We start from the raw sequence: 25,359 nt of genomic DNA, 5'->3' as shown, positions 1-25,359 counted from the left end.
AAAGCAAGTCAATGAAACTCAAAATGTGAAAAGCGAAGCTCAAAGAGACTTGTCCACACACCCATAAGACTTCTTGGTGCAAGTTATGGAGTCATGAAGGATGACTCAACTTCCCAAGGTTGGTTCCATGGTTCTCTATCTCACAAGGTCCCTCAAACCAATGCCTTTGCTCGCAGATCACTGAGCAAAGTGGTTTAGGGATGACAAATGCAAGAATGAGGGATGATTTTGATTGATTTTAACATGAAAATGCATCCTATCTATGCATGATTCTACAAAATGCAATAAACTAGATTATATGATGATAAGATTAGTAGTAATACTATCCTAACATGCTATACTAGTTATATGATTTAAGCCGATGATAAAGGAAATAGTCTAAAATGCTTATTAGATTTATTCCTATAACAAAGAGAAGCTAGATGTGCTAAAATTGAGCATAAATGAGATACTAAAAGCTTGCATGGATATTAGATAATAGATTTCTTAGATTCATGAATCCATAAAATGGAGGAAGGTGAGCTCTATTTATAGTGAAAATAGGGCTATGGATGGCCAGGATTGAAACAGTTAATCAAGGGTCAAGATTGAAAGTTGTCAATCCATGTTTTCAATTTTCACTAATGAAATGGTGACAATTGTCAACATAAGGTTGGTTGAGAGGAGAGATAAGAAGCATTAAATGCTTGAGAAGACATGAAGGTTACCTTAGAAGGTAAGGGTTAAGGTTAGGTTAAGGTTATCCATTGGATAAAGATTTTACCCAAAAGATAAACGCTCGTGCAAAGGTTAAAGAGATAACCATGGTCAAAGCAATAAATGCTTGATGAGACCCTTGGGTTAGATGGAGGTTAAGTTAGGCAAAAAGTCTCTAACCATGCCACTAAGGGTTAGTTAACCATTAATGGTTTGAAGACTTTGGGGATAAATTTGTAAGAGTCCTTCCAAATTTTGGGGCATTCAACAAGTTATCTCGTTGAATGGATAAAGGCTTTAATGCATTTTGAAGACTTTACTCCAAATTTGAGAAGTGACCTCCTCAAATTTAGGGAAAGGGGATAATGAATGGTTTTGGGTTAATTGATTAGGATTAGATGGATCTAGAAGAATTTAGGAAGGGGGTTAGGATGCAAGTGGGAGATGTAGGAAAATGCAAGTGGGTGGGGGAAAATAGAATTTAATTAAAATAAAATTAAATTATTTCAATTTGGTTGCAATTTGGGAATTTGAATAAATTAGATTTATTAAATTTGGGGTGAACTATTTAATTAAATGTAAATTTAATTAAAAGTAGAGAGAAAGGGATTTAATTAAATAAAATGATTTATTCAATTAAATAATGCAAAAGGTTTTAGTGAATTTAACTAAATAAATTGAATAATTTACTTAATTAAATAGAGGAATGTGGGCAATTTAATTAAATTGGATTTAATTAAATAGAGGAACGAACATAAAATGTTCATTTGGGAATATGGTCATTTTTATACGTCTACAGATACATTTGAAAAAAAGAGCACCTTATGACATTCTCGATAAGCAACTTGTTGACCTCCATTGTTGCAATTTAAACAAGGAAATTGGAAGAGAACTTCACCTCAAGTGTTTGGACACCTTTGATGAGATCATAGACATGGGATTTCGGATCGAGAAAACCCTTATTGATGATGGTACTATAAATATAAACGATGATAAAGACCACAAAGGATAAAGTTCAAACCAAAAAATACCCTTTTGGGCTAAGAAAAAGATTGTGGTTAATGAAGGATTTGTTGACACAAAAAATGCTAAAACACCATTATCTATTTACAACCTTAAGGGTTCATCCTCGGGTAAAGGAAAAGAGAAACAAAGAAGCTCCCCTAAACAAAATTTTACACCATTGGGACAACCGCTCGAGTCAGCATTGAAAGAACTCCTTGAAAACAATCTTATAACATTTTCAGGGATAAGGGAATACAATCCTCAAGTTAAACCCCCATGGTGGAATGACGTTCACTTTTGTGACTACCATAGACACAAGGGTAATAAGACTAATAGTTGCAATAAACTTCGACATGTCATACAAGACCTTCTTGATGAGGGAAAGATTTCAGTTGATGGACATACTCCTTCCGGTAACTTCGATCGTGAGATATTCAAGATTCCTTTTCCTAAGCATTAAAAAGATAAAGGAAAGGCCCCAAAATTTGGTGACGGTATGAACTATACCAATGCTAAATATGATTATACCATAAACAACATCAGTGAGGTTGATAATCATGTGAATACCTTCATCATAAAGGGCAAAGAAAATGACTGTAATGTTACCACCCCCAGAGGTAAGTTTATCCTTAAGGGCCCTCACTCTAAACTTGTTGCACCATCTTCACAATACAACCTTATAGAGTATGTAGGGAAAATGACCGCAAAAATTTCTATATTTGAGCTACTACACCAATCTCCTGAACATAAAGCTATCCTTGATAAAGCTCTTGCTACCACTATCGTGCTTACAGACCTACATGTAGATCAATTTCAAGCTATGGTGGGACACATCGCCTTCCATCATACCTTCACTTTTACTGAGAATGACAACTCATCCATGCTACAACCACATAATGTGCCCTACTTTAGAAGGAGAACCGCTAACAGATCCGATCAACAACATGCACCTCAAACGGTTTTATACATAAGTTGTCCAGAGCATCAAGCTCCCATGCATATCGGGAAAAACACCAAAAACATTCAGATAAATGTCCTAAAGAAAATACAAAAAAATCAAAATAGTAAAGAAAAATAATGCATCCACAACCACTCTAGTGGCACCTTGGGTAAGTGCAATGGTAAAAACCTGGCAAACAGGCGCCACTCGTAGTAGCTATGGCTCCATTGTCTTTCAAACTTGTTACGATCTTATTCACATTCATCCACTCATCCATCTATCCAAACCATGGCTCGTTATTGATTTGCAATCAAGGATAGTACTTCACGCATCTCGCATCCCGCTTTTTCATAGGCATATCTAAATTGGCGGCAATGCCCTTAATCTAGTTGATGGAAGTGGATTCTACATTATTTTGTGATTCATTGAGTTCTTCATTGAAAAACTATCTCACAAAATCTGAAAACATTGAAAAACTATCTCACAAAATCCAAAAACATTGAAAAACTATCCCACCAAAATCCAAAAACATCATAAAACATCAAACAAACAAAAACATGGCAACACCTTGTACATACATTTTTCAAAGCAGATACCAAACAAACATTGTGAAATAATCAAACAATGACCACTTATTACATTGACCAAACAATCAACATCGACACGCAAACTATCTTAATAGGGATAAATCTTTCCTCACCAAAACAAAGACAAGATAACATTTTCTTTGACAAGAAAATTTTGTTTAAGCTATCAAGTACTTGGTCAGTTTGTTAGTTATTTATTCATTTATATCAGGTTCCTACGCTACTCCAGGATATCCACAAGTGATTAGAGTGGTTGGGATGGTTCCCAAACATTGTTTGTATGTCTTCTATGAATTATTTCAATGAAGTTCTGGGGCATGTACTAATGGTGTCTACGTGGGAAGTTCACTAAGCTAAGTGATCTTATGCAAAATACAATCATGGATCACTATGGCTTGCTGACTACAATGTATACTTCGACCATATGAGCATGAACCATTATGGAAGGTCCATATTCTTTATTCTTTATTTATGCTACTTGCTTGCAGGTACAATGCTCCATCTTTGGTTCCTACTGCCTCATCCAAGCTCAATAATGGTTTATCTCTTACTACGGTATGAACTTGTCTCGGGATATGATTGGCAAAAGATCAAGGAGGACGTTCCAAGTCATGCATGAAAAAAGATAATCCTTGTCTGTTCTGCAAGCACTACTCAGGTCAACTTGATCCATTATATCAAGTTGCTTGTATTAACTTGCTATATCAAAATCCATGTAAGGAATACACAGGTCATCTTGAATCATTATGTCAAGTTGCTTGTATTTTCTTACAACATTTTAAAGTTCAATGATGAAAAATAAAGCACTATGGATCATCATTTCACCTCATCTGTATATATTGCATTTTGTTGCATTCCATCCATCCATACATTCATACATAGCTGCATATCATTCATACATAGTAATGACAATGGGTGCATACTCTATTTTCCTCTTCTTCCATAGGAATGATTCATAGGTCCTCCATTTCTTCTATCTAACATCGAATCCCCCCCTCACCCTCCCTGTCTTGATTATCAACATCATCACATACCCTACATCATTTCCCATCAACCTAATCAAGCAAGTTACTCTATCTGCACAAATACATGGACTCACACACACCTAGACTATCAACAGATACTCTGATCAAGTATCTTCGGGTCTCAACCGGTAATCAATTATGGCAAACCTAGAATACAACAGACATTTATTATAATGACCTAGTCTCAACGGGGCTACTATGATTCACCACAATCATCCATCCCACACACACATTATCAATTGATCAACCAATCAAACACAATCCAATAGATAATTCCATCAATTGTCTAAATCTCAACAAGTATTTTGCTTCAGATACATTGACTTCATTGGGCAATTACGTCAATTGTCTAAGTCACCAATAGGTCACTTTGATTCACTTACTCAGACTTTATCCTGTCCAAGCGAATAACTGACATCAACTGTCATGCTTTGACTTGACCGAGACAATTTAACCAATTGCACCAGATTGTCCAACCATTTTGATCAATTATATAGCATCAATAAAAAACACAACACCACATTTGCATTGTATCTCCTGCATAACCTACGAGTACTCACTGGCTTGCCATTTCTTCGTATTCACTCTATTTTCTTCCATTCTTTCACCGTTATTGCAAATTTCCTCTATTCTACCTCCCCTCCACTTCTCATTTTTTTTCGAGAGATCGCCCGATTTTTCAAAAAAAATCGGCCCATCTCTCGAGGGGGCATACCACCCACTAAATTAACATTTATGGGGCATATTTCTTCACACCTATTTTTCTTTCTTTGAAACGACTCGATAAAGTTGCACCGTTTCAAAGAGGGGCAAATGTAGTCACATAAATCTGTCCACTTAATTAAATGAATATTTAGTATTTATTTGATTATTTAACCATCAATCAATAATTAAATAAATTAATATTTAATTAATTCATCTTAACCCTCTTCTCCTATTAATTAAATAAATTATTTGATTTAATTCACTTAACCAAATTCAGACCATTAAATAAATAAATAAATCATATTTGTTTAATTAAATCTTCTCTCACATTAAATAAATTAATATTTATTTAAATTCCCCCAAAATCCCACCTCTCACATTTAAATAAATTAACATTTATTTAAATCAACTTTATCCTCCACCCACTTGCATTTTCCTACAAATGCAAGTTGCACAACTATTTATTATAAATAATCCTATTTATCCTCACCCACTTGAAACCTTTAATGCTTTCCCTTAAAGTCTTCAAACTTCATGGCTTCCTTCTAGAGTCTTCTCAAGCCTTCAGTGGTTTCCCTTAAAGTCTTCAAACTCAATGGCTTCCTTCTAGAGTCTTCTCAAGCCTTTAATGGTTTCCCTCAAAGTCTTCAAGCATTTAATGCTTTATCTTCCTTTTTCTCATGTAAATAAATTAAGATTTATTTAAATAAAATCCAAAATTCACATTCACATTTAAATAAATTAATATTTATTTAAATACCTATCCAAATGCAAATTACACCATTTAATTGAAATAAATAATTTTATTTCAATTGAAAATCCCAAAATTCCTCCCACTTGCATTCTCCTACAAAATCCACTTGCATGCCTAAATCCCTTCTAGATTCTTCTAACTCCTTCTAATTAGCCTAATCCTATTCTAATCATTGTCACATTCCTAAATAAAAGGAAGTCACTTCTCAAAAACCTCCAAAGTCTTCAATGACCATTAAAGGCTTTATGTCTTCAAATGGTTAACTTCTAAAGTCTTCTAAACGATTAAAGGCTCTTACATAACCATTTATGGTTAACTCACCTTTTACCTTTGGTTAGAGACTTTCCTCTAACTTAACCATCCTTTTGACCCTAACCCAACCCCCTAGGGTAACCATCATGTCCCCTCAAGCATTCAATGCTCCTTATTTCTGCTCTCAAGCCTCCTCATGGTGACACTTGTCAACATGGGATTGGGTTGAAAGTCTTACATGGATTGAATATCTTTCAATCCTAACCCTTGTTAAGATTTCTCAATCTTAACCCTTCATTTCCCCATTTCTTCTATAAATAGAACCCTTCTCCTCAAGCAAAGAAGGAAGCATTAGAGTATTGTTGTTATACTGGTATTAGCATAGAGCTTTTTCATAGCATCATTATCTACACTTGCATAGCATTTGTTTATCACATCCAACCATTTTGAATCTCCATATGGCATCCATGGCTAGTGCTAAAAGCTGAGAGCTACACTCATTTGAGACTTGGGGAGGGGAGAAACAAGGGAAAAACATCAAAAGGCATCATGGAAGCATCTTAGGGAGGCTCTTCTCTTTTCTTTTCTTTTGTTAAACTTATTTCATGCTTTTTTGAATTCTCTTTTGATATGTTTGGAATGGTTTTTAGTTCCTTGTTTTGGTTTTATGGTTGAAACTAACTTATTAACATTGAACTTTGTTGTTGCCTTGTCCCCATTTCCATGACATCGGGACATAATTAGGGTTTATGATTAAATGATTTATTGGAGGAATAAAATAAAAAGGGGCACACTTAGGGTAAAGGGCCCAATTTTATGATGTATGAAGTGATGAAATAGGACTTTAGATTTAATCAAATTAATTAATTAGATGCTTGAAGGGAAATTAAAATGCAAGATGCAAACACACTAAGGCGGGTGCTAAGCTAAGTGTGGAATTGTACCACCCTAGCAAGGGTGTACAATTTACGACACTACAAGATGTATTATATGAAATAAGGATGGCGAATGTATTAAGGCTGTCCATGGTTGCTTTGAGATTACATCAAATAATGAGGCAAAATTTATAGCCTTAGAGAGGGGTCTGAGACTATGCCTGGATTATGGTATCATAAATATAGAAATTGAAGGGGATTCAATATTAACAATCAATATGATTACCAAAGGAATGCAAGTGAATTGGAAACTAGAACAATTTATCCCTAAAGTTAAACACAATCTTAACAAATTATCCTCATTTAAATTATTACATATCTATAGGGAGGCAAATAAAGTCACAGACTAGCTAGCGAATGAAGGGATTGATTACCAAGAAGATGACAAAATTCTGGGTCCCTCTGACATTGGGAAATGTTTGGAAGACTTCATAGAGTATGATAGGGATAATTACTCTTCTCATCCATGTGATGGAATTGGGTGATCTTTTCCTTTATTCGAGATAGTGATGGAGTTAGAAATCACATGTGGCATCAAATATCTAGGGTACTTATAAGATTGCACTAGTACTCATGAAGATGGATGACTCTCTTTACAAGGTACAAAGGACAATATGGGACAAAGGAAGTAAGCACAAACAATTGCTTTATGAGTTTCACAAGACAAATCTTGTAAATAACTGATAACTTCACACCACCAATTTGGATTGCAGATCTATGAAAAGTACTAAATGAGAGATTTTCTATACTACCAAAGTAGAAGAAGTTCAAACATCTATGATTATGAGTTGGCAAAGATCTTACCACTTAGGGAAAGCCAAATTCGTTGAAGATGTAATAAGTTAGTAAAGATGTGAAGATGAATCCATTCATTATATGTCACAAATATGGTGGGGAAGAAGCGGCTTGATATTGGTTGTAATTGTTTGGAAGAAGATCCAGACTCTCAAGTCCCGAGGCTCTTTATTGTGGAGGAGGACTATATCCTCCCAACTATGAAGAAAGTACTGGGAACAAATTCCTCTTCCAAGAATCATGTGCACGATGGAGTTCTGTTGGAAAGGTTTTTTACTACTATGGTACATGCAACTGGGAAGGACTACAAGGCAACCAGGTTTGCAAACAAGCTACTTTAGCTTGAGCTCAGAGAGGTTGTCATTCCTGAGGCTGTTAAATTAAAAATCAACCCCCAAAAAGGATTCATTTATAGAGGCTTTGTTGTAGAAGTTGTTGCAAAGAAAAAGATAATGGAGGAGGCTTTGAAACTATTATGGGAAGGGCTCAAAAACTTCAATACAATTGACTTTGGCAACTATGTAAGTGTATGGGGATTTATTCTTTGGCTTTCAAATTGAGAGGATCAATGTAATGGTTGAAGGGCAAATCACCCTTGGTGGATGGATGTGCTAAGTTCTCTGCTTTCAATAAAAGGGATCTACCCCCTATGGTAGAAACTTACCTTAATTTTTTTTTTTTAAATTATTATTATTATTTAGATTTTCATACATCTCGACTTTGCATTTAGTTTATTCTATTTTAATTTAAAATCATTTATGAATTTTTATGATTCCTTATTAAAAATTAATTTATTATAGAACAATTATATTTTGAATTTTTATTTTAATTTATATAATACATTTAAGTTGTCTCTCCATTTCTGTCTATCTCTCTATCGTCCCTTCTCCATCTTCCTCTCTGTTTCCCTCTCCACCTCCACGTTCCTCCCTATATCTCTCCCCCATCTCTCTCTCTCTATGTCTGTCTTTATCACTCACTCTTTCTATCCTATCTCTCCCTCTCGTTGTGCCACTCCCTCTTTGTATATCTCTTTATTTCTCCATCCTTTATCTATCTACATATCTTTCTTTCTCACACACTCCTTGTTATTCCTCCTCATCTCTATCACAATATGTCTCCCACTTTCACACATACTCCTTGTTATTCCTCCTCATCTCTATCTCAATGTCTCACACTTCAACACACACTCCTCATTTCTCCCCCTCCCCCTCCCTCTCCCTCTCCCTCTCCCCCTCCCTCTTCTTCTCTTCATTACCTCCTTTAACTCTCTCCTGCTCCCTCTAGATCTATCTTCCCATCTCTCCCGCTTTCTCTCTATCTATACCTCATTATTTCTATCTCTCTTTTATTCACTCTATCTCTCCCACTCTCTTTCTCTATATATCACTTCTTGTATCTTTATCTTTCCATGTCTCCATCTCTCCCCCTTCCCCCCTCCCTCTCTCTCTCTCTCTCTCATCCTCAATATTTTCCAAGTTATATTTATTTATCTAAATCCTCTCTCTCTCTCTCTCTCTCTCTCTCTCTCTCTCTCTCTCTCTCTATATATATATATATATATATATATATATATATATATATATATATATATATCTCCCTCTCCACATACCTAGTTATCTTCTTGATCCAGAGTTTTTGTTTTAGTCATGTTTGAATTGCTATAACTAGATGTATAGTTGATTTTAAGATATCGCTTCTCCATTGAGACCTTGGTCACGCAAACAACAACATTTTTTAAATGGCCTACCAATTAAACTTATGCATTGAACAATTGTATGTAAAATACATCAAAATTTCCCCTAATTGACTTTCCACACCTCTTCGACATACCCATTGCACCACAAAATGTGATTGCTAATTATCTACTATCTCAATTAACATTAATTGATCGAATAATATAAACCTACTTTTATTTATCCATAGTATCTCAATTGACATTTATTGAATACATACCTACTTTTATTTACCCATAGTATCATTTAAAATTCATTTGTTTACCCTAAATATTTTGTAGAGGGTTAGTTATTTCCTCTACATCAAAACCCGATGTGTAGTGCTCGCTAAATTATCCAAAAATAATTAATGATAAAGAGCGTAAGGATCCTCTCCTACATGTATGGATTTAATCTCTGCTGCTCGTACATGTCATTTTCTTTTTCTCTATTTAAACGCAAGGAAATTTTAAGCGAATTAGGGTTAGGGTTTGAAGGGTTTCCAGTTAGGGGTTTCCGCTGAGTCGTAAAATTTGCAAGAGAGCTATATTAGCAGAGGGATATTATCTTGTCACTGAGTCGATCGTATCATCTAATTTTCGGCATCATTTATTTTCAACTTGGTTTCATTTCTGTTTGCATATGTTAGTGTTAAGTTTGGTTAGCAAGTGCGAAGGGTTAACATCTGCAGCAAAACCTAAATTTCGGTTCTTTTTTACTCGGTTTTTTGTCATTCACTCCAAAATATGTTGGAAGAAGGTAAGCTTTTTAATGGCGCCTTTGCACTTGATGGCGCAGTCCAAATTTTATTAACGGCCGATGAGGAAAAAATTGTCCGTACCATCTGAGACATTGTCTGTGCAGATTATTACCTCTAGCTTACTGAGGCCTTCAATCAATTGATCTATCAAGTTAACTAGTGTCTTTCTTTTTATTTCTTAAATTTAATCTCTCTATGCAAGGTTGATGAAACGCACTGGGCACCGAGCCTTTTGGCTTTCATGAGAGATACTCGGCCTAGATAGCCTTTTCTGACTTGTACAAATGAGAGAAAAATTAGTTATTTGCAAGTTCATAGATGATTTGTATAGTTTTTATCCAAAGCTGTATAAAATGTGTTAAGCATCATTTAGTCAATGGTAAGATTGTAAGAAAATTCAGATTTAGAGGTATGTTAGAAGATTGTTTGCTTTTTTCAGGTTCTGGTGGTATTTTTCACTCCATCTGGTTTGTATTGTTCTGGCCAGTGATGGTGGGTATATCTTTGTTATTTTGCTTCTGAAGGTTAGGGTTTTTTGTTTGGGCATTTTTTGCGTTAGAGATTTGCTTGTTTCTGGTGTATAGGTTTAAATGTCATGCTTAGGTTGGGTAGATGTCTTTGTCCAGATGGTTATGTTTTCCATTGTAAATCTTATGCATACTTAAATTTAGGAATCCCTGTTCTGAGATTTATTTCAGAGACCACAGAAATTTCTTATTTAGACATTGTCTCTCTTTTTGTTTGCTGTCATCGCCTTTATTGTGTCTTTTTATCCCTGTTCTGAGATTTATTTCAGAGACCACAGAAATTTCTTATTTAGACATCGTCTCTCTTTTTGTTTGCTGTCATCGCCTTTATTGTGTCTTTTTGGCCTTTAGTGTAAGTGTAAATTCAATTGTATTGTTCATTTAGTAGCTTTTTTCAATACAGGGGATGGATGACATTAATCTATGGTTAGAATAAGATACGCCTGCAATTAGGATTTTGCCGTGGTTCATTATCATCAGGAACTCTAGATAGCAGTTGGAAGGAACAATGGATAGGTTAAAAGACATTGGTTTCTATATTGCAACAATGGCGGGCATAAGTTTTCTGTTAAGCTGGCTTGCCAAACTGATGGAGGCATCCTTTTAGGGGATGCAAGGACGCTGTATGCAAATTATCTGTGTATGTTTCATGATCCTGTATTTGTGCAAAAAACAGCTTTTAAGTCTTTATACAAGATCTGTTAGTTTAACTTTGTGCTAGTATCACCTAACTGGTTAAAGATGAAGACAATGTATAAGGGTTCTCAAGTTAATCTGAAAGATTAACCTTGTTAGTTTGATCAGCTAAGCAAGGTAAGCCATTTTAGAGTTTTTGTGGCTTACAGCATTTCAGCATTCTATGAAAAAGTTTAGATTCTCGTGCAAGATGTTTTTTAACAAAATAATGTTTGATTCAAGTATTCGAGCAGCCAAACTAGAAAATCCTTGTAGAGATTAATTTTTTCTTTCAAGGGAGCGTGTGGTATACAAAGATAGGATGAGGGAAATGATATGGGATGTATGGATTCAAAGTTTGATTTTAGAAATGGTCTAGATGTGCCATTAATATCTCCGGGGTTGTAGGTAATTCTCCGTATCATTTATTACCAGAAGATTTGCTGCTAAGCCTTAGGTTATTAACTTAAATATGATAACATGTTTTCAAGTAATTGAATCAGGTAAACACAGGAAATCCTGATTGCCGTGAATGCAAGGCAATTAAGGGGATTTTAAGGCACAAGCAAACTAAAATCTGAGACAAACTCAATTTTAACAATGCAGTGATATCTTTTTTAGAAATATCTAATATTTCAAGAAGGAAAACCAAACTGATCAGGCTGAGTATAAAGGTAAAGGAGGCAGAGAATCTTGAGTATAAAGGTAAACGAAAGCTCTAAGGAGACATAGAATCTTGAATCAATAGGGCAAGACGCATATGGGCAAAGATGGAAAAGGGAAAAATATGTTAATTTTTAGCATAGCTGAATTGTAAATACAAATAGTTTAAATGTTAAATTGATTATTGACATATTAATTTATAAATGATAACGTAAAAAATAAAACTATAAAATAAATAAATAAATTTAATTACAAATAGAATAAATATTTAATTTTATAATATCTAAATAAAATATTTAACTATAAATATAATAAATATCAAATTTTTAATATCTAAATAAATGCCACCTTACATAATATTGGCAAGATTGCCATTACAATACTTTTTTTTAAAGCTATTACAATAAAATATCATGGAGGTTTTGAGACACCAAGTCTTGTTCTTGAAGTGAACCCTACTATGAGGTAAACTTTGAAGTGAACCCTACTTTGTTCTCAAGTCTTGTTCTTGAAGTGAACACTACTATCAGGTTAGAGTAACCCAATTATTTGATGATATTGTAATTTAATCATGTTTATTTTTTTTTTATCTTTTTAAAAATCAAGTGCTATTTTTGATGGGGATAGCTTCTTATATTATATATGAAAAAATATTATAGTCATGGTCCTATTGACACCCTGGAAACCCTTCCCAGGGATTATTCACTAACTCCTCCTCGGCTTTGAGGGCCACTGTTGCAAATCCTCATCCTTCGAATATGAGCATTCAACATTTGACAAAAAAATCATTGGGTTAAAAAAGGGACCCAGAATGTAGACCCATCCAGCAGTTTTTTCAATACATGCTTCCTTGGATGGTAATACATCAACAAGTAGACAAAAGATGATTTCGTAGATGTACCCATCGCACCAGTGCCTATCCTTGCTAATTGGACCCTCCACTATTACGCAGATCACTTTTAGACCATTTGTGTCAATGTCGAACAATCGGTCACACTGTTCCTCCAGTGTTTCCTCTTCGTAGAGACAACTAAGCTCGAATCGATGCATCGTCTTCCTCCACAATGAACAAAAAAACATTGACTCCCCTTGCATTATGTAGACCCACCATGCCCATTCGATAATTGAATTTGGGTTTCAATGTGTCATTATAGTCTTTCATTGTCTCTGCAACCACCAAAATCTCGATAAACCAAAAAAAAAATCCTTCAAACTAAAGCCGTATCCCAATGGTTCCTATCTGCGGTTGGGATTACTCGATCCCCATCCTTGGGATCATGTCTCTGTCTACTTCAGAAAACAACTCAGATCCTTGTACATCGAATCTGCCATCGATATGGCCTTAGTATGAGATTCGATTATGCCCTGGTTAGCAAGGAAGTCCGTCGCACGATTTCCTTCACGATATATGTGTTTTGTGTTTTAACTGATAGTCTTCTAACTTTTGAATAAGCTGGTCTATTCTCTGGATCCATGCGTTAAGCCTCCAATTGGTAAATCTTTTTTTGTTAGCACCATTAAGTATAATTTGAGAGTCCCCTTCGATAACAACTTTTGATTGTTTGTTACTGATAACCCATTTAAGCCCCTCCTCTAACGTAGTAATTTCTGCTACATTGTTGGAAACAATTTCTGAAGGCCCACATATAGCCCCTACGAAGCTACTTCCTCATCTCTGACCACAACCCCAAAGCTCGACAAACCCGGATTGCCACGACCAGCACCATCAAAGTTTAGCTTTTTCCAACAAGGAGGCGACAGACTCCATTTGACGTTCTTCTTTCCATTTGATTTGTCCTTCAATCTGTGGTAACTTGATTGTCTCAAATTCCATACCTACTCTATTTCCATATCCCACTTCGAGTATAATTTGTAGCTCTGTCCATATATCTTATCATTTACATTTTCTTCAATTGTCGCATGGATTCTGTTGATGAGTATTGTAACCTCCAATTCTTCCTCCCTAAAACCTCTTTTGTTTCGTTCTTTCCAAATCTGCCATGCGACCATTGATGGACCTATGATCCACAAGCTACCCCACTTTGAGTTTTTGCCACCCGTAGGCCAAACAAATATGAAATCCTTGAAAGTACAACTACGAACCATGTGATTCTGCAGCATTCTTAAAAGCCAATCCCAACATTGAGTAGAATATTTGCATCCGTATAAGAGGTGATCAACTGTTTCTTCATCTTCCTTGCATAGATAACATCTGCTAGGCCCCAATATACCAATTGTTTTTAGCCTGTGACTTGTCAGTATCCTTCCATGAAGCGCAATCCATAAGAATGCACCAGCGTTTGGGAGTACCCATAATTTAATCATGTTAATCTTAATAGTTTGCTCAAATTATTCAAATTATTTATCTCCATTAACTTAAGTGTTTAAAATTATCCAAATCATCAAGAAAGTCTCAGCCGCTTGCTCGTTTATTCATTCAGTACTGTAATCGACATTTTGGTTATGACAGATAACATTTATTACTAGTAACATGTAGCAATTCATCCCTAAATGTTGAATCTTTAATAAAGTTAAGGCATGGTGCCAATCTACAATCATTAGATTAAAACAAAGATCTTCTGCTCTAAACTACCTCTGCGAAGCATGAACTATGATATTGAAATGCACAAAATTAACCAAGGTTAACAATATAGCTACCAGAGCATACCCATGTAACACATAGCAATCTTAATTATTGTTGTGACAGAACAATCCCATCCCGCTCAGATTAGTATGCCAGCTAAATTGACTGATCTATCCCCTCGATTCTGTAATTTTCTTGTGAGGAAATTAATGCCTTCAAGTACCATTGTTACCCAACATGTGGTGAGTTTGATTGATGTATTATGCTAACAAATATAGGGTAGATCCGCATAATCCCCCAACGTTATAGAGGACACCAAATATCTATAGTTGGTAAAGTCTTTTGTCAGACATATGGTTTCATATTAGAAGGTTTATTAACCCCGCGAATTTTATTGTATGAATTTGTAATTAAGGTATCTTTTACTAACTAAATTGCTTGTTGATAGTTAGCTTAGGGGTGTTGGCCAAGCTTAATGTTGATAAGCGAATTGCCATCTGCTGCTTTATTAGCTAGCTAGTCCGCTTTGGAGTTGCCTTCTCTATATACATGGTTAAACATTACTTCCTCAAAGGATTGGATGTCATTAAGGATGTTGGTAAGGACAACATTGAGTTTCCAATTAGGCATATTACCTTTCCTAAGGGTGTTAATAATGATAGCAGAGTCACCTTCAATGTTGATTTTGCTAGCTTTCATTTTCTGAAAATCCTCCTATTTCTTTCTTTCCAAATCTCCCAAATCTACAATGAGGGAGCTGCAACCCACAACCCTTCATAAATACACCCTTTGTTTTTGATAGGCCATGCCTGAAACATACCAAGGACCCACTTTGGAATGGGGGAGTACCAATTCAACTGATTTTTAAGCCACCCCCAGCAATTGTGAGAATATTCACAAGTCAATAATAGATGGTTGGTTGTCTCCTCCTCCTTCTCACATAGAGGACATCTACTAGGTCCCTCGTACCTCATTCTTCTAAATGTGGGTGTTGTTAGGATTTTGTTTTGTAATGCCAACCAAGCAAATAGCCCTGCTTTGGGAATACATCTTTTGTCCCAGCAGAGTTTTAGTGGGATGTCAGTACCATTGTCTTGACCGTTTTTAATGAGTATGTTGTAGCCTTCTTTTGTGCTATATTTGCCACTCTTAGCCCCTTCCCAAACCAAACCATCCTCTTTCTGACTAAAAGTAATTTTTCTAGACACCAATAACTCTTCCAATTCTTTTGACTCATTGGGTGGGAGATCCAGATTTCCTAAGGACTTCCAATTCCATGATTTTATGCCCTCAACTGTTTTTTCTTCTATATAATGGGAAACCTTATTTCCCCAACACCTTTCCAGGGTTGATTTGGTAGTGTCAAATTTGTTTTCTTTGTAAATAGCAAGATAACCGCCCCATGAATCCAACCAGAATAATGCATTCTCTCCCTTTCCCAGATTCCATGTGAACTTTTTTGATAAATTTTTTTTACAGTCCATCATAAAATTCCATATTCTAGATCCCTTAGGAGGGGAGGATATTTTGAAGATGTTGGTTGGCTTAGTGTTTTGAAGGTATTTGTTGAATAAGATTCTGGCCCACTTTAAATGGGGATTGTTATACATACGCCAAACTAATTTTGCCCCTAGGGCCTTTCTTTGTAGAATCATGTCTTTTAGCCCCAATCCCCCTTTAACTTTTGGTTTACAGATTTTTTCCAATGCCATCAGGGGCATTCTATATTTTTCATTGGCTCCTTGCCAAAAGAAGGTCCTTAGGTGTTTATTTATTTATGTCTTTTTTGATATAGGTAGGTCAATGCAAGAGAGTTGGTATATGGGCATGGCTGAAAGCACTGATTTTTATCATAGTTGCCTTGCCAGCTGAGGATAGCCACCTCCCACTCCAGGTATCTATCCTGTTTTTAATTTTTGATAGAATTTGGTCCCATAAATTAGAGGATCTACATCCTCTATCCAAGGGTATACCCAGGTATTTACAAGGTAGTTCGCCTTTATTGAATTCAAGGGTGCTGCATATATTATTGGCAAGTCTCTCTTTTGTATTGAAGAAAAAAATATTTGGTTTTAGGGTGTTAATTTCTTGGCCAGAAGCCATTGAGTAGGTTTTTAGATTTTGTTTGATAGTTTTGGCTTCTTGGACATCACTATGTCCAAAGAGCATAGTATCATCCACAAATTGTTGGTGTGTAGTAGCTTCTAGCCCATTGGTTATTTTGATTCCTTGAATAAACGATTGTTCTCTGGCATTATTGAGCAATCTCCCAAGGGATTCAATCATTAGTATGAAGAGAAAAGGGGATATAAGATCCCCTTGCCTCAATCCCCTAGAGGTGTTGAAAAATCTCACAGGAGATCCATTTACAAGGATTGACATTCTCGGTGTGGAAATGCAATCATAAATGAGGTTGATCCATTGCTTTGCAAAGCCAAAAGCTTCTAGGCATTTGCATAAGAAATGTCAGTCTACCTTATCATAGGCTTTTTTTATGTCCAATTTAATAAGTATACTTGGCTCTTTATTAGTTTGTACTGAGTGTATTGCTTTTTGGACAATGATAATTCCATCATAAATTGACCGTCTCGGCACAAATCCGGTCTGTTCCTCACTAATCAACAGAGGGAGTAAGTTATGTAATCTATTTACAATAGTTTTTGTTAGTAGTTTGTATAGTGTATTACATAGAGCAATAGGTCTAAAATCTTCATAGCTTTCAACTTTGTCTTTCTTTGGTATCAAAGCAATAAATGTATTATTTAGTTCCTTAAGGATCTTCCCAAAATTTCTAATTCCTTCTAATGCTTCAGTGACCTCATCACCAATAAAGTTCCAACATTGCTGATAGAAGGAAGTTGGGAAGCCATCCGACCCAAGGACCTTGTCTAGGTTCATTTGGAATAGGGCTTTCTCAATTTCTTCCTTAGTGAATTTTCCATTTAGCAACTAGTTTTGTTCTTTGTTTATTACCTTTGGAATACATCTGAGGACTTCATTCCTCGAGGTTAACCTAGATCCCTCCCAATTATTAAAGATATTATTAAAGTATTCAATTGCTTTTGCAACGATGACATCTGGATTGTTGCTGAGATCCCCAGATTTAGTCTCGATGTTGGAAATTTTTATTAATTAGTCTTTTCTGCTTGGTGCTATTGTGGAAGAACTTGGTGTTTTTATCTCTCGACTCTAACCAATGTTCTCTAGACTTTTGTTTCCAGAAAATTTCTTCTTTGGCCAAAATTTCTTAATATTCTGCTAATAAGGATTTTTCCTTCAGATAGAGATTATTGTCCATACCCTTTCTAATAACCTCTTCAATTATGTCTTTTAAAGCCTCCTCTACTTCAATTTTTTTAATAAAAATGTTTCCAAACTGATTTTTATTCCAGGCTATTAGATTTTGTTTTACTGTTTTTAATTTGGTGACCAGTTTGAAAGATTTGGAACCTATTACTTCGTATTCCTTCCACCATTTTTCAATTAGTTTTAAGATGTTTTCATCTCTGAGCCACATTAGCTCAAATCTGAAAGGGCTTTTTGTAGAGGGGGTGGCTTCAGAGATAGAGAGCTGGATTGGGAAGTGGTCTGATCCTGAAAGAGGAAGGATATTTGCTTCAAAGGTATTAGGGATGTTGGCCAAATTTCCCCGAATAAAGAACCTATCCAATTTTTCTGCAATGTTGCAGAATCCTTTCCTTCTGTTATTCCAGGTAAAAGAGTTCATCTCTGTTTTGACTTCCATGAGATTGCTATTGAATATCCATTCTCTAAAATCAATGGTGGTCTGGTTAACTTTCTTTATGCCCCCCATTTTTCCGAAGGGTCTGCTATGGCATTGAAGTCTCCTCCTATAATACAAATCTGATTTGGTATCGAGGCGAGAAATTGCTCAATTTCTTCCCAGGGTTTCTTTTTATCTTTATTCTGAATGGGTCCATAGACATTAAATAGGAGGAATTTTAAATTGCTCTTAATGTTGTTGACCCTTCCACACATCCAATTGAGAGATTTATAGATCAATACAAAGGAGACTATCCTAGGATCCCATATTACTGCTATTCCTCTAGAAGCCCCCATGGCTGGATGACCCTCCACTTCTCTTATTCCTATTCTTTTATTAAATGATTCCAACTCATCTTTATTCAGTTTAGATTCTTGTATTAAAATTATATCTGGGCTAAATTTTGTTATGCAACGCTTAATAATTTGCTGCTTGTTCGGGGCATTCAAGCCCCTAACATTCAAAGTAAAGAGCTTCGTTTCTCCTTGGGAAGGACCTTCCCCTTCCCTACATGAAAGAGATTTGTTAGTTTAGTTTGGCCTTCAACTTTTCCTACTTGGTTGAGAAGCTCTGATATCGATTTCCTACCCCTCTTCTTAACTTCTTTGGCACAATCTGGGGATCCAATATCTTTTATTATTTTGGCTAATCCCAGGTCTTCATCTTCTATTTCTATTTCCCTTTCCATAATATCCATAACTTCTAGGGTTTCTGCCTTCGTGACCTTTTCCTTCAAGAGCCTTGTCATAAGAAGCCTTCTTTGATAGGCTAGCTCATCATCATCAACAACTTCTTCTATAAAAGTGTCCATCAAATCGACAACTGTTTCATTTCCCACATAATCCAGGATGATCTTATTTTCCTCTACAATTCTCCTTAAATACTCCTCCATTTTCTTGATATCTGTATTGTGGGAATCATTAGTTAGTGAATCCGAACATTCATTTTCTACCATGATAGAGGGCTGACAATCCCTCCCAATTCCCTGGTTTTCTAAGCCAGTCAGTGCCACTTCTACTTTCTCTTTTGGGGGTAACTCTAGGCTCCATTTTAAGAGGGTTTGTTCTTCAATGGTAGGAATCGGGATGTCTAAATCCATCAACGAGGGAATTTCAGATATGCCAGCATCTTCGTAGGCAATTTCTCCTTCCTCTAATTCCTGGATTAGGGTTTCCTTAGGCAAGGGTTTCTGCCCATCAAATCTATGTCCTTTTTCCTCAGATCTATATTAATTGTCTTTACCTCCTCATTGGTTTTTATGATGAAGCTGCCTCTAGCAGGGTTGAAGGTTATGCTTACATTATCCTCAGGGGAGGTTACTTGGCTCATTTTTTATTGTTTAGGGTTGGGATGTGATAGATCTAGAAAGATTACTTCCCTATGATCCACCCTGCCTATATATATTTTCGGTTTAACCAAATACATCGAGTGATTAGTTATTATCTTAATAGGCTCAAAATTAATGTCATTTATATGCAATTTTACCACGATCCTAACAGTTGCAGAATCTCTAAAATTTTCTTCTAAGCCTTCAAAACCCCCAAGTGAGTCCCCTAGGAGGTTAGGTAATTCTACCCACCTGGGAACTAAATATTTTTCGAATATTTTAGGGGAGAAATTCGGCTGCCATTTAAAAAAGAAAAAGCAGTAACCTTTAAAGAATCTAGGTTGATTATTAAGTATTTTATCTCTTAATTCTGATGAATTGCAATGAATAAACAAATAATTGTCTTCTAGGGTTGTAATACTTACCCATCCTTTGGTCGCAGAGATCAACCACTGGATAATTTCCTTGGTGGAGGCACCATATTCGCACCATTTACCAAGCAGACCTCGTCTCTTGTAATCCTCCCAAAGACTATTCGTATACTGATTGCTTATAATAATTGTTTTCTGATTCAATTTGTTATGAATTGTAGCTTGCTGCTTGCCACTATGATTTTGTATCTTACTTCCAGGGATAATGGCCCGAGGAAGGGCCATTGGTGGCTTTGGCAAAGACTCAACACTATTTCGCCTTTTGCCTAATTTTACCAAATTTTCTCCAGTGGCAATAGAATTTGCAGAGTTCTGAGTTGATCTTTGTGGCGGCCACCAATTGTCCTTCCTTATAGAAGAGTCCTTTTGGTTTCTAGGTACCGATCCAGGGTTCCTTTATTTCCCAAACCAATCAGAATCTCATGCACAGATGCAGAGATTATTTTATCTTTGAAAGATTTAGAAATCTTTAGGTTGATTGGGGGACCTCTTGGAGCCCTAGCCGCCTCTTTATAGGTCTGATTCAGAGTAATCGGGATTGAATTTGCTCCCATCGCATAGGATAGTGTAGAATTTAGGGCTTCAAATCTATTTGTTGATCCCACCTTGTGCTTGTGGGTGAACCTCAAATATGTTTCTGTTTGCCATGGGGATTTTTGTGTGATCCCATGATTTCTTTTTGGCCGCAGGAATGACTGTCTTGCAGTTTTTAAATTCGTATTCGCAATTTTTCAGTTTACCACTTTTTGTGGTTTCGACATTTTGCAGTCATTGTTTTTTGTATTAAAAAAAATAATATTTAAATATATTAATAACTAGAACAATTACAATTGTGAGATTTTCAGTCCATGTTGTTTACACTTGAATCAAGAAAATAATTATGGCAAATTGAATATTGACATATTAATTAATTAAATAATAATGTTAAAAAATAAAATTATAAAATAAAATAAATAAATTTAATTATAAATTTAAATTTTTCAATATTTAAATATATATTAATAAATAGAACAATTAGATTTGTGAGATTTCCAGTTCATGTTGTTTGCACAATCAAGTCTAGAAAACAATTGTGGCAAGTAGAACAATTTTAAATATGAATTTATAATTTATATCAATTATAAAATTAAATATATAATTATAAATTATATTGAAATATAGACGAAGAAGAGATAACAAGAAGATATAACACAGATGCAAAAGAAAGAAATTTTGCTTTGCCAACATTGCAAGTTGACTTTCGAAATTCAATTCCAGAAGTCATGATGTGTTTTGTGTTTGCTAGATGAATATAAAGGCTAACTTCAACGAATTTTATGAAAATATTTGAAATTTGCCCAAATTCGAATTTTATGGATGAAGTTTGGTCAATGCTCTTACTTAGCCTACATCAACACCACTTTCATGTTTATGGTCATTAGAGTTGTATGTAAAAGAGCACATAAGAGTGAAAAATAGACTTGAAGTTCTAGAAGCTAAGGGGATGTGTGAAGGCAACAAGGTAAAATAGGTTACAAAAACTAACTGTAAGTTGGAAAAGAAAAAGAAAATACTACAAGTACAAATCTAAAATTTACAAAATAAACATGGAGAGGGGATAACAAGAATTGGTCACACTCTAAAACAAGAGAGATCAATTAAAAACAAGTGAAAACAAGAAGCTAACAATGGAGGAAAGAGAAAATTCAATGCAAATAAAGGTTATGTAATCAACCTTAACAAACATGGTTTTACAAGAAAATTAGTTAAGAGAACAAATAGAAGATGTCAAGTCATAGTCACAAGTAGTAAGTGAATCATCAAGTGAACATAAAAGAATCATTGAAAACAAGTCAAAAGACAACTAAGGGAAGAAAAAAATAAACGAAGCAAGGTTGCAAACGTTATAATTAAAAGATTGAGAGACTTTGGGGAGAAGGAGAGAACAAACATCTTAGCAAAGAACTTCCTTAAAGACAAGTGCACAAGGCATATCTAGCAAGCAAACAAGGTTGGAGGAAGAGATAGGTATGCAAGAGTCACCTTGAGAAATTTGAAGATAAGATTATGATTCTAAAAAATAGAGGGTTACTTAGAGGCACACACATTTACTTAGATGAAGTTAAGAGAACAAATAGAAGAGGCCAAGTCATGGTCACAAGTAGTAAGTGAATTATCAAGTGAGCATAAATGAACATTATAAATAAAGGTTTGAGAGACTTTGGGGAGAAGGACAAAACCAACATCCTAACAAGGAACTTCCTTAAAGATGAAACATATCTAGCAAGCAAACAAAATTGGAGGAAGAAATAGGAATGTAAGAGTCACCTTGAGAAATGTAGAGGATAAGAACATGATTCTAAAAAATAGAGGCTTACTTAGAGGCACACACATTTACCTAGATAAAGATTTGACCTTCAATTAACAAGAAAAACAAAGGAAAGAATGGGAGAAAGTGAAAAAAACAAGAAACGAAGGAAAGTAGGCATGGTTGAAGAATGGGAAAGCCCAAATCAATGATTGTTTTTCAAACAAGAAATAAGGAATATGCCCCCCAGGAATTCTTAAATATTGCAAGTTGGAATTGCAAAGGATATCTTTGGAGAAGAGGACCTAGATTGGGGCCCATAGCAAAAGGAAAATATATTATTTTTTTACCAAAACACACGAATATGATGGCTGCAAAGTTCTAGATTTTAAAGGATATAAGAAAGTTCCCGTTTGAACAAAGGTAGTGAAATTGACAAAGGTTATGGGGGTGTCACAGTGCTGATAGATTAGAAGTGGCAGGGAATTGTAAAAGTTGAAAAAGAAGACACAAATAAACAATACATATTGCTACAAATAACAGAGAATGGGGTAACTTTCAAATTGGCCGCTTGCTACTTTGCCTCAGAAAATTCAAAGTTGTAGCATCCTAAATTGTACTAGCGTACAATTTTGTCTTCGCCTAGGCCTCACTTTGACATTCCAATTTCTAAAGCCTAATTGCATTGCTAATTCTACTCACACCATCCATCTATTTTGCACTTTCATCAATTTTTTAGTTCTACTCCCCACTTTGGAGTCCTAATTTCTAGGACCAGGATGTACCATGCCCTAGTCCTAAATCAAGACCACGGTGTACCATGCCTTGGGCCTCTTAATTGGGCGCCAAATTGAATTCTCCTAACAATCATCATTAATAAGTGGGAATTTGGATCCTGTGTCGGCTTGTTGCAAAACTTCAATTTGATTTTCGACAGTCAAGTATAAAAGGAGGTGTACCCCTCTCATTTTGAATTCTAACGAACGATTTCTAAGATCTCAATTAGACCCTAGCAAATTCAAGTGAGCAAGCAATTAGTCATTCATCAAGCATTGAAAAAAAAGTGAAGTCAAGTTCAAGCATTGAAGATGGCATTCATAATCAATGTTTTATGACAACATCCTACATGAAACCCTAAAAGCTTTTTGTGAAGACAAACAAAACTTCATCAAGGTAAACATTGTGGTTTCAAGCATTGCATTTTAGATTCAATCTTTCTCTCAAAATGAAATTACTTTATTTCAATCTTTCATTACATTTGTCAATTCAATTTCATTGTTAATTCCAAAATCGGGGTTTGAACCCAACATATTTTCCTTTCTTTTTGTGTGCAGGAAACAGGTGTGAAGCTGTACTTGGGAAATCTGGTAGAGTCAACAATGACGAATAGGTTCAACTTTTGAAGAAAAATTTGGAGGACCAGAGTGGTTTTGTGCTACCTAGTCCTGAAAAATTAGGTTGAACTTCTAAGAACAAATTCTACACATCTCCTTTTGCCTAGATCCAAGTTGGTGGCTCAGTGGGACATTTGTAGCTTACTATTTTTTTTGAATTTTTCGCAATTATTTTTTATTTTTTTGATTATTTTGAAATTTTCACGATTTTCAAGTTTTTTAATGATTTTATGATTTTTAAATATTTTCAGAGTTGATCCGATTCATTTCCTGATAAGAAATTGAAAACGTTGCCCTACTAGGCAGATTAGTTGATTAGATGATGAAAAATAAGTGGAATAAAAATCCCACTTAAATGACCCACTTTGAGTTTAAAAAATGAAATTCACTTTTATCGCTCATTCGTGCAGTTTGAATTGTCGAAAAGCTGCTCTGGAGAAGAAAATGGCGATCCCCTACCACCAACACAAGTTCTAGCGAGTTCGGTGTCATGAACGTCCTCCGACCTATGGTCCAATGGTATGTACCTCGAGAAAACCCATCATCGTTATATTTTTAGTTGATTTTTAAAAAATAATTAGCTAGTTTTTGAAAAAAATCATTTTTTTGTCATTTTTACCATGTGGGTTTTAAAATTTTTTGCTTTTTCCTGCTGGGTTTTGCGCGCTTCGAAAAGGTTTTTTACTATTTTTGAATTTGTCGCATTAATTTTTTTTTGGTTATTTAAAGTTTGGGTAGAGCGACAACACCGTAGTGTTGCCGATGCCACCATGACTACTGCAAGCGCTGCAGTCGGCACGACAGACATTGTGGCCGACACCACGGGCGCCACCTCAGCCACCGCAACCACCACGAGCACCGGGAGTGCTACCGCGAGCCCCGCAGGCGTCGGGGGCGTTGCCACAGACGCCACTACGGGTGCCACGAGCGTCGAGGATGCCGCTATGGATGTTGTCGTGAACATGATCAAATCCAGACAAGGGTAACTGCCAAAAAGAAAGATAAAATCAATAGTGTGTAAAAATGAGATAAAATTCTTGTTGCGCCTCTGCCCCCCAAATGTCGCGATTTTTTATAAAGGCCATGAAATGCTACCAAGCTGATTTGATTTTAGGTTGATTTCGATTGTCATGATTTGGATAGGGTAGGATAGATTCAATTAGGTATCAAATTGATAAAATTAGATACTCCTGATTGATAAAATTTGATGATCACTTTCAATTATCTTGATTTGCGTTCTAGATGACATAGGATTGATAACGACCTCATGATAGATGAATGTCATTGATAGGGGCTCAATGAGATTTGATAGAAATCTCAAGTGAGCAAGATGTACTGATAGACAGATTGATTTGATTGATAGATAAATCGAGATACTGATATGATGATATAATTTGATTGCAGGAGCCCTTTAGCGTTCTTCAATCTGGGGAACGCTTCTCGAAGACATGGATGTTGATACCCTGCCTTAGCCAAGTAGAGCAAGACCACATCGATAGGTGTGGTTTATCTTCCCTT

General features: G+C 35.5%; 2 non-coding genes across 2 annotated transcripts; both read left to right on the top strand.

The window, feature by feature from the left end:
* Nucleotides 1-10,223: 10,223 nt before the first annotated feature.
* Nucleotides 10,224-10,300, top strand: LOC131076171 (small nucleolar RNA snoR117). Its single transcript, XR_009113329.1, has one exon. It is a non-coding gene; the product is annotated as a small nucleolar RNA snoR117 (small nucleolar RNA).
* A 68-nt stretch (nucleotides 10,301-10,368) lies between these two features.
* On the top strand, nucleotides 10,369-10,447 carry LOC131076172 (small nucleolar RNA snoR118). The gene has a single exon (XR_009113330.1). It is a non-coding gene; the product is annotated as a small nucleolar RNA snoR118 (small nucleolar RNA).
* The last annotated feature ends 14,912 nt before the right edge of the window (nucleotides 10,448-25,359 follow it).

The sequence above is a fragment of the Cryptomeria japonica genome, chromosome 10 (assembly GCF_030272615.1).
Source record: "Cryptomeria japonica chromosome 10, Sugi_1.0, whole genome shotgun sequence".
NCBI lineage: Eukaryota > Viridiplantae > Streptophyta > Pinopsida > Cupressales > Cupressaceae > Cryptomeria > Cryptomeria japonica.
This window is presented reverse-complemented; position numbering and strand designations above follow the sequence as displayed.